Here is a 14,347-nt window from a genome sequence, read left to right as displayed (position 1 = left end):
ACACAGGTAACTTCAAACAAGAGAAATTTATTCTCACGGTTCTGGAGGCCAGAGGTCCAAAATCAAGTTATCTATCACCAGAGTTGCATTCCCTCCAGAAGTTTTTGGGAAGAGCCTGTCTGTTGCCTGTTCCAGGTTCTGGCAGATGCCAGCATCCCTGGGCTTGTGGCTGTGTCACTCCAGTCTCCGTCATCGTTGTCACATGTCATCTTCTCCTCTCTCTTGTGTGTCTCTTAGAAGGCTACTTGTCATGGGATTTAAGGCCAATGCAGGTCATTCAGGATGATCTCCTCTCAAGATCCTTAACTTAATTACATCCGCAAAGACCCTTTCCCCAAATAAGGTAAGAGTCACAGGTTCTGGGGATTAGGACATAGACACAAACTATTTTTTGGTCTGGAGTTGAGGGGAGGGGTTCACCCTTCAACCCACCATAAGCATATAGGGCTCTTTTGGTTTTATGTGACAAATAAGCGAAAGGGAAATTTGTGTGTTCGTGGACATGGCAAGTATAGGGGAGACTCGAGCTTCAAGTGGATCTAAGGGCTCCAGTGATGCTACCAGGGCTCTTTTCTAGCTTTTGTTCCATTTCTCAGCTCTACTTATCTCAGCCGGACTTTGTTCTTTCTGTAAACCTTTCCATGGGCTATGTATGAGGTCCCCAGAGGACTCACACTCATGACCTTGCAGTTGAAGAAGACAGTCTTCCTGGACAGCTCTATAAAACATTCCCAGAAAAGACTCCGATTGGCCAGCCTGAGTCACATGCCTCTTTCTGCCAAAAAAAAAAAAAAAACGTGTAGAGAGAGACTTTACAAGGACTGACAACCCCCCTCGAACTACATGGAAGAGTGGAAGCATCGTTCCTCCAAGGAAGGGATGCTGGGTAGGCCAACTAAACCTTCTTCTCCCCTCCACCATTGAATGAGGCACAGCTTTACATCCGGAAGACTCCAGGCCCCTGCTCCCATGCGAAGTAACCAGCCGATAACACCCCACATTGCAAATTCGCATCAGGAAACAGTGGGACTGGCGTGGCCCCTGAAGAAAGAGAACTTACTCATGGCCACGTCTAAGAAAGACGCCTATGTGGAGTCTCCAAAACACTCGACGTGGAAAACCTTAAGGAAAATGAGAACCTGTGCATAAAATTTCCAGACAGGTGGCACCTGGATATAATAACTAAAAGGAATCCAGAAAAGTCCTGAATGTCTGAAAATTAAGCAACACGCTTCCAAGTAACCCACGGGGCCAGTAAGAAATCACAATGGGTATTAGAAAATGTCTAATATTTTCTAAGTGCTGAGTAAATTAGGTAATTTACTTAGAGTGCTAAGTAAATTGTGACATGTGACAGCTTGTGGGAATGCAACAAAAGCCACGCTGAGAAGCAAATGTATATCCTTAAATGCATATATTGGTTGGCATGGGGGGCTAAAAAAATGAGATAGACGTAAATTTCAAAAAGCCAGGGGCTTGGCCACGCTGGGGGAATTGTTGCCTCCTGAAAAGTCCAAGTGAGGTTCTGTTTTCGGGCACATCTGGATCGGGGTATCAGAACATGTCACGAGGAGTCCGCTCACCCTGTTTTCCCCACTTGCTTCCACGTTGACTTCGTTCTCGGGTAGGTTCTATTCGTGGGATGATGAAGACACCTCAGCTTTGTGTCCCCCAAGCTTGGCCATTTCATGAAAGGGGGGGATAAACAGTCCTAAATAGCCCCAGAAAAGGCTTCTGGGTTGACTCTGATTTGTGGCGCTGGGGTCACGAGCCCTCCTCTGAAGCAGTCAATATGACTGGGGGTTAAGATAGTCCCATTTGATTTCAACGTGAACCTGATGGTGTGGACGTTTTAAAATCCAGCCGTCACCAGGAATCAGCATGCACTCTTCAAAAACAAACCAACCTCGTCTGTTTTTGTGTTCGTGGTTTCGGAGGTATTCGTTTTCGAGTTCAAGAGAATGATCCGACACGTGACCTGATTCCCACGAAGCAGGTGATGAAGGCTGCCGTGATATCTTTGCGGCGGAGGAGATGGAATCGTAGTGCACTTACAGCTGAGTTGAGCCAAGCCGGCTCGTTGGCTGCTGCTGATTACCCTTTTGCTAACTGCCAAGCCATCTGCTTCAACTGTGTTGATGAGCAGTGTGGCGGGATGCCTCTTCAGTTGACGTTCTTAGGAGAATTCTCTTTAAAGGGTAACCCAGAGCTTTTTCTCCTGCTTCTGGCAGAATCTCTTTCCAGCATTTCTCTTGGACAAATCTCCAAGGGGATTTTTTTTTGGTTTCTTTGTTTTTCAGATTTGAAGACGATAGAAAACAGAAAGACGAAGATAATGTCGTTGATCAGAGAGCACGTTGAACACAGATGCCCGGGGAGGACCCGCGAAGGAGAGAAAATCCAGGTTGGAAAGAAAGTGGGTCTCTCCTCTGACAACAGTCTCTAGGCTATTTCGCCAAAGGGCGCGCTGGGTGCATCTACGGAAGCCCAGGCCGATAGGAGTTGAATCTCACGGTGTTGGGCGCGCAGGTTATCTTTCTAAGAATTGTTTGTTTCCGTGCTGTGAAATGATGTCCTAGGAGGAGTCCTGCTAGGGGATGGGTCCCTGCAGGGGACAGGTACCTGGGTGCTGGCTCTGGTCCGGTAACAGGGACAGCACTGACAAGATGGTTCTCTTGGGGAACTCACAGCTGAGCTGTCTACACTGGCAGCTAACCTCACGGTTAATCCCCCAGGCTCTACCTGAGTTTGCTGCCAGAGGCCACTGGCTTCTGAGGAGGAGGCCGGGGGGAGGGGACTGGTTCGCCTTTTCGGTCTCGTGGGACCAACACCGGAGCGTTGGCTCCCCCACTCAGTGGCTTGAGGGGAGACGGGAAGGGGGCATGTCTATACCAGGAAGGCAACCATCCACTGAGAAAACTAGAACTTCGAGAGGCAGTGAGGAACAGCTTGGTGAGGCAGCCAGGACCAGGCCGCCTGAGTTTGAATTCCATCTCTGCTACCCGAACCTGTGTGAACTCAGAGAAGTGACTTGGTCCCTTCGTACCTCAGTTTCCTCATCCACACAATGAAAGCAGTAACAGGACCTACCTCGCAGAGCTGTTAGGATGCAGTGAGATAATACTTGTGAAGTCATTAAAACAGTGCCCGGAGCATAGAACATGCTAGAAAAGTGTTAAAAAAAATGGGGGTTAGATAGACTCTGGTTCATACCCCAGTTCTGCCACTTTCTGGCTGTGTGACCTTGAGAAGTGTCTCAACCTCCCTGGGCCACTTCTTCATCCATGAAATGAGACGGGAAGGACGACCCACGGGTGTGGATAGTACAAGGCAGCGTGTGAACTAAGCGGGGCAAGCTGGCCCTCCGTCCACAATCCTGGTTAGTAACCAGAGACGTTGAGGATAAGCAAGAGTGACTGCCCTTGACCCTTGAAAAACACGGGTTTGAACTACATGGGTTTGAACTACACAGGCCCAAGCATACATGGGTGTTTTCCGATAACTACGGTCCAGTACTATAATGTATTTTCTCTTCTTTGTGATTTTTCTCAGACATTTTTTCTCAGCGTACCTTATTGTGTATTTATTTGTAATACATGTAACATACAAAATGTGTGGTAATCAATTGATTATGCCATCAGTAAGGCTTCTGCTCAACAGTAGGCTATTAGGAGTTAAGTTTTGGGGGAGTCACAAGTTACACACAGATTTTCAACTGTGCAGGGTGGGGGGTCAGCACCCCTCATGGCCTCGTATTTCAAGGGTCAACTGTACTTGACTTTGAGATATGTTTTCCCCCAAGTTTCCAATAAAAACAGGCTCAGAGCCATTATCATCTTACAGATGAAGAATGTGAGCCCAGGAATAACTTGTCAGCTCATGGTGCTTTTCAGGGGCAAACCCGATTGGAATGGAAGTCTGCTGCCTTACCCCCACACTCTAAAACACGGGGCCACAACCTCTCAGCCCCTGAAGACTGAATTTATCAGAATCTAAGCATCCCATGAGGAAGATCCAAGGGTCTTAGTGCAACACAAGACTAAATGAGCTGAAACTATGACATAGATATCAAAAAAGTAAATGTGATCATCTCAGACAGTTTCTGGGTAGTTTCATTGTCCATCTCATTGTCATCTGCCCCACCCCGGACTGGCTCTGGATATTTGAACACAGTCAACATTTGGTTGGCCTAAGTTAACTAGAATTTTTCCATCGTCCTGGAACACCTTTAACCAGGGTTTTTGAGGATAATTCTTGAAAGGCAAATACTCCAGATCTGGATTGTAACTTCACTGAAACTCACAGATACCGAGGAACAAATTGCCGACATCTTTCTTTTGAACAACGCCTGACCATGTTGAACCGCCTACAGCGGCAGAGGAGATGAGAAGACCCAGCTTGGGGGGCTGTGGGCTCTTGAGGGTATCCAGCTTGAACTTTTGCCTGGGGCTATGGGATTGTAATCCTTCAAGACTGTCTCTTCCTGCTGGAGCTTCAGTGCTGGTTCCAGGCTATTCTCTGAAAGTAACTTCTCCAAGGTAGAACAGCTGACAGAGAGAGAGAGAGAAAGAAATGAGAGAGGGAGAGAGAGAGGAATGCGGGGAGAGAGAGAGAGAGAGAGAGAGCTCAGATTCCCAATCCACAAGGGAGTCGGGGTGGGAGAGCCACAATCCAGAAGGAAGGAGACTGTAGCCCATGAGGCTGGATGCTGTGCGGAGAAGGTCCAAGGAAGGATGCTTCCACAAACAACATGGTGGGAGGAAGGCAAGAATTTCTGATGAAGACTTTTCAGCAACAGGGGAATGGCAGTGATAACTGACGCTAGTGTGCAATTGCGTGTCAGCCATTGTAGTCCCACTCAGCCTCGTTTTATGTGTCTATCTCAGCTTACCAAGACAAAGCAAGTAAAGGATGAAGCAAGCTTTCAACAGGAAGGGGTTGGCTCAAGCCTAGCTTTCGTGCTTTTCCGAGACCAATAATAACGACCTAGTAGACAGGAAATGTTACTGTCCCCAATTTACCGAAGAGAAAACTCAGACATATAATCTAAGTATCTTGCCCGCGACAGAGCTGGCATTTGAACCCGAGTGTTTTGGCTCCAGTGCGCCATACCATGCAGAAGTGCCGAAGACGTGAATGAGTGGTTGGCACTGGGATGTGGATGTCAACCTCTCTGTCTTCCCTGTGAAGGATTCAGCACGGTCACTCTTGCTTACCAGTTCAGCGTACCGCCTTCTTTCTGGGGCCTGGGAAGAGAGGCTACATCCTGCCTTAAGGCAGACCAGTGATGAAAACGGAAGGCGCAAGTGGAAACAGCTGACATCAAGGATGCACCAAGGCCATAATAAGGCGGGGAGGCGGGGGAGGCAGGGGGGTGGGGGGGGGTGGGGGGAGATTCTTTCCAAGGCACAGAGCAGAGATAAACTAATCTGTCCACAACATAATTCTCATGACACTACAGTCTCCTCACCTGTCCAATCCAAGGCCAGCTAATGTAGCTTCGTAGGAAGAACAGCCTGAGCCCGTGTCCACATATGCTCTGGAACGCTCAGAAACGGCCGAGTTACGCTTGGTAACGATGATCCCAACCTAGAGTGACTTACAGCCACGAAAGCTTAATTCTTGCTCAAGCTGTGTGTCCATCTTGGGTTGACGTCCCTGATCTTGTCTTGTGTTTTGGAATCTAGGCTGATAAAGTGCCTCCTGCTGCATCATGTCCACTTTGTAGAAGAGGGAAGAGACCCCCTAGCACCCCAGGCACTGGTTCCTAAAGCTTTTGCCTGGACTTCACACATGTCACATGACTTTTGCTTGCATTTGTTGGTGAGAGCAAGTGGCAGTGCCCAACCCAGTGCTGGGGGTGGGGAGGGTGACGACGGAGCATCATCTCCCTCTGGAAGGACCAGCATCTATTTTTTAATGACACCATCTAAGACAGTCTCAAAGCACGAAACCCTCGAGGACAGGCAAAAATTTCCACCCCTGGCACCATGACCCAAATAAAATGTCCTCGCCCTTTATCATGATGCATCCCGTGGGGAGGAGGGAGGAACAGAAGGGATGAGGGGCAGAGAGGGGACCCCTGGAGGCCAAGAGCATAAATTAGTGATGACAAGAAAAAGGGGACATCACAGCTCTTGCTGGTAAGTGACAAGGATGAGTGCCCTTGGCCCGGAGAGGAGGCAAGGTTGCAGAGACCTGTCCAGAAGGTGGGCCCAGGGGAGGGGAACCTGGCACGGCCTGAAGCTATTGTCTGATTAGAAAACAGAGCAACTACTTTCTGTGACCCAGTTTTCATCCTGGGAGTTTGTAAAGAGGCTGGGGGAGACAAACTTTAATCTTTAAAGGAGCTTAATTTCTCAAGAAAAAAAAATAGGCAAAAGCACTTCTCTACAGATAAGTGCCGTTCAGTTCAAGGCTTAGAACAGAAAAAAGTAAGTCAGAGAGCAGGCCAGGGCGAGTGGCTCAGAGGGAGCGGTCCCCAGTCTGCTGAGGATATACCTTCCGGGGTTGACTGTCCCAGGACCAGGAGGACAAAATGCAAAACGCAATGTTGTCCAGCTGAGGGGCCGTGGGGGACCGTGACCACAATTCTCAACCCAAAGCGTGGCACACGCAATCACAAAGACATTTCTGTAAACTGGGCCAGAATATTTTAAATTCAAATGGTCATAAAAATCCGGGATATACGGTCATGGCGCCCCGAGGGCTTCCTACAACTCCTGAACGCAAAGCTCCCTCTGAAGTTTCCTCTCTGGGATGGAGCCATCTGATCTGACCTCTCCCTGGGCTATCTGAGAATCGGAATATGTTTAAAAGACTTCTGGGCCAGCTTCCTGGACGTAAGAACCCCTCTTAGGGAAGTGGTGGATTGCATTGGTTAGCAGGAAAAAAACAGGCAACACGAGAGCAGAACTTTCGACAGGAACAGGTAGGTTCAAGTTTAACGCTCGCTCGTGGGTTTTGGCGCCCAATGAGCGTGAGTGATAAAAAGCAGATTACTTATTGATCCCCTTAGGATCTATTGATTCAGATGCTTTAACAGGATGATAATAGGAGTGACTTAAGACAGAAGGTTTAGTATTCTCTCGTGTAAAGTCTGAGCTGTGCGGGGCAGTCTGAGGGGGAGGGCAGGAGCTGTGATCCGCCAGGGCGTGGAGGGATCTAGACTCCTTCCTGCACCTGCTCCACTGCTCCCTGTGACGCCATCCTCATTGGAACCGCTTCACTGTCCCCGAGTCCACTTTCCAGCCCAGATAAGATGCGTGGAGGGCAAGCAGCCTCCCTGAAAGGCAGGACCCTGGAAACGGCACACGTCACTTTCGCAACATCACCCCCGTTGCTGGCGCTTAGTCACGTGGCCATGGCCACTGCAGGGGAAGCTGGGAAATGTCATCCAGCTGGGCGGTTCTGTTCCTACCAGGAGGAAAGGCGAGCAGGTCCTAGACCGTGTTCGGTAACCAGTAAACGACATGCATCCCAGTGAATCAATAAACGAACATTGCAGGTTGTCAAAAATCCCTAAGTAGGAAGCTCTAGCTAATCACTGCAATCGTGAATATTTCCCAAAGTTAAAAGTGTTCATTCATAGTCTCCAGCCCCGGGGCCTGTCTGTGGTCCCTGCAAGGCCTTCATGGCCGCTCACCAGCATGGCAGGTTCAGAAGGGACATGCCCTTTGGGCACCGGCCCGTCAGCACTTGCTACCTGGTCCCGATGTTCTCCAGTCAAGGCAGCAAAGCCCTCAGAGGTCCTGAGCTACACCATGACCGGGGACAAAACTGAGGAAAAGAGGGAGTCGAGGGGCCCCCGCCCCACACTGAATCTCCAAGGCCCCAGCTGGTGCCGTGGGGGCTGCAAGACCCAACGTGCCTCTGTTCAAAACCAAGCCTTCTGCCCATCCTGTGCCTCTCTCTCTGGAGAAACTCGGCACCTGCCTCTCCTCCGTCTCTCTGTCTCACCATCACTCCCTCCTACAAGTATAACCCCAAACACCCGTGGATGGCAAACCCAAAGCCCCCAGGCAATTGGCAAGGTGGTCCATTTAAGTGTTAGCTTGTGTTTGTGCTTCTTTTTTTATTTTTATTTTTATTTTTATTTTTAAGGAGGTATAATTAACACGCCGTTACATTGGTTTCAAGTACACAACACAGTGATTCAACAATTCCATCCCTTACTCAGTGCTCACCACTAGAGCGGTCCCCGTCGGTCACCAAACGTTTTCACAGTCTCGCTGACTGTATTCCCCATGCTATATTTTCCATCTCTGTGACGTATTTATTTTGTAACTGGAAGTGTGTGCCTCTTAATCCCCTTTATCGATTTCACCCAACCCCCCCCTCCCTTCCTCTGGCAACCACCTGTTCGCTCTCCATATTTAAGAGTCTGTGTTCGTGTTTTGTGTATTACTCATCATCCCCATCTCGAGCAGGTAGCCAGGTTTTGTAATTCTTCACCAGAGAAGCAAGCTGGGGCCCCGTGAAGGTGAGTGAGGACGTCCCATGAGCCACAGACGACACCTAACACAGAGGGTTGATCACTGTCCCTAAACTCTTGACATCTTGTCCAGGGCCTTTCCAGCGGTCGATCAGAGTCCCACTAGCGTCCCCACAGGCACTTGGGTTGCCACGGCAACTGCAGCGCCGGCCTTGGCTGTCCAGGCAGATCCCTCACAATGTCAGAAAAGCAGGCTGGCTGTCAGCGGGACAGCGGGTGTCCTGTGACAGTGGGGTGGGAGAGCCAAGCACCGCCCGCAGGGTTGGGATGACAGCACGAGGGCCAGGGCAGTGTCTCTACAAGTTAAGCTGCTGCTAAAACTGGCAGAGGAGACAAGGTTTGCAGAGCAGAAGGACGTTCAGATTGAGACTGGCCTCCTCCCCCTTCCCTAGGGCCTGCGAGCTGTCTGCGAGCTGCGTCCGGCTGATGCCATTCTGGGTAGCCTGACACTCCTCATCTGTGCATCTCACTGGGCCTCCTAAGGAGACGGACGGATGGACAGATGGATGAGGGAAGGGGCAGGGACAGAGGTAATGGAGGGAAGAAACGAGGGGACGAGAGAGAGAGGGAAAGAAGCAAGAGAAGGTGTGAGAGGGGAGGAAAAACAAGAAAGGAGGAAGGAAGGAAGGAAGGAAGGAAGGAAGGAAGGAAGGAAGGGAGAGAAAGAAGGAAAGAAGGAAGGAGGGAGGGAAGGAAGGAAGGAAAGAAGGGGAGGAAGGGGAGGGAGAGGAGAGGGAATCCTATTAATTCAGCTTAGGGGCTCCGGCATTTCCAATTCAAAATCCCTCTAATCCCAGTTGTTACAGGTTAAATTATAACACTGACCCTCACTGCCACCACCACCAGGGGAAAAAAAAAAAAGATACGTTGCAGTCCTAACCCTGAGGTCCTCAGCCTGTGCCCTTATCTGGAAATAAGGTCACTGCAGATGTAATTAGTTAAGATGAGGTCATACAGTAGAGTACATACAACTCCGACATGACTGCTGTTCTTCTTCTTATTATTATTGAAGCATAACCAACATACAGTGTTACATTAGTTTTCAGTGTATAATGATTCCACGCTTCTATACCTTACTTAGTGCTCATCGGGAGAAGTGTGCTCTTAATCCCCTTTACCTATTTCATCCATCCCCCCACCCACCTCCCCTCTGGCCACCACCAGCTTGTTCTCTACAGTTAAGAGTCTGGTTTTTTTGTCTGTCTCTGTTTTCTTTATTTGTGTTTCTTAAATTCCACATGTGAATGGGATCTCTGGGATTTGTGCTTCTCAGACTGACTTATTTCGTTTAGCATCACGCCCTCCAGATCCATCCACGTTGTTGCGAATACCAAGATTGGTGTTCTTTCAAAAAGGGCACAGAGACAAAGGAAGACGGTCATGCGAAGAAGGAGACAGATTGGAATGATATGACCACAAGCCAAGCAATGTCTGGAGCCACCAAAAGCCGGAAGAGGGGAGGCAAGATCCTTCCCCTACAGGTTTCAGAGGGACCGTGGCCCCTGCGGACAACTTCGGACTTCTGGCCTCCAGAACTGTGAGACAGTAGGTTTCTGTTGCTCTAAGCCACCTGGTTTATTGTACTTGGTCACAGCAGCTCCAGGAAACTGAGACACAAGATTCTGGGATGGGGGCTAGGGGCCCTCCAAGAAGGTGACCCACAGTGCAGCTGGCTAATCCTAGTCAAAGGTAGGCAGGTCATGGGGGTTGAGTGATCATGGAGAGGGTCTTTGGTGAAGAGCCTCCTCTTCGGGTGTGGCAGAAGAGGTGAGGGCCCAGAGCGAGGACACTGGCAGGTGATGGGGCATTCACAGCTCATGACTCTGGAGCCGTCAGCAGACTATGATCCTTGCTCTTGGTGGCCTCTGGATTCCAAAACGGGTACCCCTTGTAGTTTGGTAGTGGCCATGTTTTCAGAATGTCTTAAATTCGCCTCGTCCTGTCCCCCTCCATTTCTACCACATCCCCTCTTATAAAAACTCCCTTCCCCTACAAGTGCTTTTGTAGCTAGATCTAGAAAATCCTTGGTCATTCATTAAAATCAGAACACATCAAAGTCCCCAGGGGGGGAAACAAACAGCTCCTCTTTCTAGAGCATTTCCAGGGGAACAGGGAAGATTCTTTTCAGAAAAGGCTACTTGCTTCTTGCAAGAGATGGAGTGCTTTTATTCCAGGCCGGGAAAGATTTTCCTCTCCTGCCAAGAGCCAAATGACGTATCTAAAAAGAAAGATAGGTTTGCAAGGAAGGGAGGGAGAGGGGGCAGGTAGTCTGCTTTTCACAAATCAACCACGAAAATTGTACTTCTTTTCAACCTGTGGTTGGGAAAATGATCATGGGTTGAAAATTCTTGAAATTTCCTCAGAGTGGAAACTCTGACTTCAGGATGTTTCCACGTCTTTGACGTTTAACAGACTTTGCTTCTAAAATGGGTTGAAACGAAAACCCTTCAGTCCCTGCTCTCAGAACAAGTGAAGTGGGAGGACCAAGTATGGCCGAATTGGAGTGAACCCCGGATTCCGGGCTTTCCACATGCCAGGGCAAAACAAGACACTGACATTCCTTCTCCATCAGAGATGTTTATGCTAGGGGGCGCCTGGGTGGCTTAGTCGGTTAAGAGTCTGACTCTTCATTTCGGCTCAGGTCATGATCTCACAGTTTTGAGTTCAAGTCCTATGTTGGGCTCTCTGCTGACAGTAGAGAGCCTGCTTGGGATGCTCTCTCTGTCTCCCCCATCTCCGTCCCTATCCCACTCGTGTGCTCTCTCTCTCTCTCTCTCAAAATAAATAAACTTAAAAGAAAAAAGAAATGTTTGTGCTACTAAATGTTGTTAATTCTACAGAAAATATTAGCCAAGTTTAGGGTCCATGCATTCTATCCAGAGCATTCTCCATAAAAACTGACTTAGGAGGGCTTTTCTCAAAATACCACTTCTTGGGCCCCACCACAGGTCAACTGATTCTGATTCCTTGGACAATAGGGTACAGGAACCTGATGTTTTTGCAAAGCTCTTCTAGTGATGCTCGCCCACTGTGAAGTGAAAACCACTGGTCTGAGGTTTGGAGGCAGAAAGAGAAAGAGAGGAAGAACTCTTACTCGACAAGACGATTCCTGCTGAAAAGGAAACACAGACCAAACACTTCCCAGAAGGAAAAGGTATTCATCCATCCGGAAACACAGATTTCATTTTCCATTTCTTTTCTTACAGCCTGTTCACCAACAAAGTCTCCCTGGTTGGACAGGGCTGCAGGATTGGAAGGGACGGTCCATCGGTTTGCAACACAGTCCTCACCGGGTGGGAGCAAGTTGGCTAAGGAGGCTTCATGGAGAGAATGGTTTCTCAACATGTATAATAAACACAACTGATGTTGCAGCTAAGCCTCGCTCTACAGTTTAGAAGCAGGGAATCCCCTCTAAACCCAATTCCAGACCAAATAAGTTGCACTTTTTAAGCCCCGAACCCTTCAATGGCCGTGAATATCATTTGCCTTGTCCAAGGGTGCCATCTTGTTAGCAGTAGGGCTGGGATTCGCCTGTGCGGCTGAGTCTCCTTGCCCTCTCTTATAGGGATGGCAAGAAGAGGAAACAAGAGTTGAAAAATCAGACGGTGACAAAAATTGACTGAAAGTGGCTCCTGGACATAAATGTAATACACAAAGCTATAACATTAAAAGTGAACAGATGAAAATCTACATGACCTTGGGTATAGTAATGCCGTTTTAGATATGATGCCAAAGAAAGAGTTGAGAAACTCACTTCGTAAAGATGAAAACTTCTGTTCTGCAAAAGACAGTAACAAAAGAATTAGAAGATAAGCCACAGACTATGGAAGGGAGTAAAGGACCATGTGGGGTCCTTACCACAAAATAAATAAAGATTTTCTTAGCCAGAGCACATATAGAATAGATGGAAATCTGCCCAGGAATAACCTGATCAGGACTCTCTGGTCTGTCTCCCCAGCTGTCCTCTCCATCTTCATAGTAACTGCCCTAGTTTGGGTCCTTAAGCCTCTGGACTATTTCACCCGTGTCATAATTGGTCTCTTTAGCTCATGTATCTTTCCCATATAATTTTCTATATCACCTACAGTATTCTAAAATTGCATTGTAAAATACAAATCTAATTATGTCAGTTCCCTGCTTAAACCCCTTTGATGGCTCCCCCACTGCCTACAGAACCAAGTCCAATCTGCTTAGCAAAGCACTAGAATCCTGGTCAACTTCTAACTCTCATCTTCCACTGCCCCTACATCGTTGCTGTAAGCTGTGGGCAGATGAAGTCATTAGCCGTTCTCAAAATGTTACAACCTCACACTTCATTGCCTTTGTGGGATGCTTCGCCTGCCTGAGAGGCTCATCCCTGCTTTGTCCATCTAGCGAGTGGATTCAGCTCTGTCTTCAAGGACTGAGGCTCAAGATGTGGCTCCCATGTCCTTCCTCCGTAAAGCGAAGCTTCTTTGAGTCCCTGGGCAAGGTCAGTCACACTGGGAATAGTGAGAAGTTAGCAGACCTTGCAATCAGACACACCTGGTTTCAAGAGCCCACCTTTGCCACTTACCAGCTGGGTGAACCTGAACAATTTCTTATGCCTCGTTTTCCTATCTGCAGGACAGAGCTAATCATACCTACATCATAACGTTATTATAAAAATTAAATAAGATATGCATATATAATCCTGACACATAAAAGATGTTCAGCTCATGGAGCTATTATTAAAATTATTACTCTGTGTGAGTTAGGGTAAAGCTACATTGCTGTAACAGAAATACTCTAAAAGAACATCTAAAGAAATGAAATGAACTTGACTTGATAGGGGTTTTGGAATGTGGGTGTAACGTGTGTCAAAGCTCAACAATTATAATTATACAATTACAGTTTGTGCATTTTGTTGTATATAAAGTTTTCATCAAGAGAAAAACAATTATGGGGGCGCCTGGGTGGCTCAGTTGGTTGAGCATCTGACTCTTGATTTCGGCTCGGGTCATGATCCCAAGGTCGTGGGATTGAGCCCTGCGTCGGGCTCTGTACTGAATGTGAAGCCTGCTTGGGATTCTCTGTCTCTCTCTCTCTCTCTCTCTCTCTCCCTCTGCCCTTCTCCCCTGCTCACACTCTCTCTCCCTCCTCTTTAAAATAAAAAGAGAGAGAGAGAGGGAAAACAATTATTGAAGCCTAGTTAATAATATGCACGGTGAAATACTTAGAAATCTGCAATATACTGTGAATTATGTCCAAAAAATAAAAAGGACTGATGGATGAATAGATGGGTGGAAATATGGATAGACGTGTAATAATGAAGAAATGTATAGTAAAATGTTAGTGGTGGAATCCAGGTTGTGAGCAGATGGGTGTCCACTGTGTCACTCCTCTCGCTTTGCTATATGTTTGAAAATTTTCATAATAAAAATAAACAGACTCCATCAGAAAGTGGCTTTAAAACTATAGTTGTTCCCCCCCCCCCCAAGTAACAGAACCAAAGTGAGTGTGCCAAGTGTGTGGGCACTTCTGTTCCATCTGTTCCTTCAGGGGTGCCAGGCTGGTGGGCAGGGACTCAATTTCTTCCAGGTTGTCTAGTCATTGTTCCGTCATCCCCTAGACCCAAGGACGTTGCCCTCATTTGTGGCCAAAGCGGGACCACTGTGTCTCAGTTTCAAGGAGAAGAAAGAGTGCAGGAGAGTATGCTCATCTCTTAAAGCCTAGACCCAGCTGGAGCCAGCATGACACCTGTCTATATTCCATTGCGAAAACTGAGTCATGTGGCTACATATGACCTTAAAAGAAGGCTAGAAAATATCTCATTCTAAGCTCAGGAAGAGGGTGAGTGTCTCCTATCCTGGGCTCTGTGAGAACACACCAGGA

Source organism: Lynx canadensis, chromosome C2 (assembly GCF_007474595.2).
Source record: "Lynx canadensis isolate LIC74 chromosome C2, mLynCan4.pri.v2, whole genome shotgun sequence".
In the NCBI taxonomy this organism is placed as follows: Eukaryota; Metazoa; Chordata; class Mammalia; order Carnivora; family Felidae; genus Lynx; species Lynx canadensis.
The sequence above is the reverse complement of the archived record's forward strand: the minus strand, read 5'-3'. Positions refer to the sequence as shown.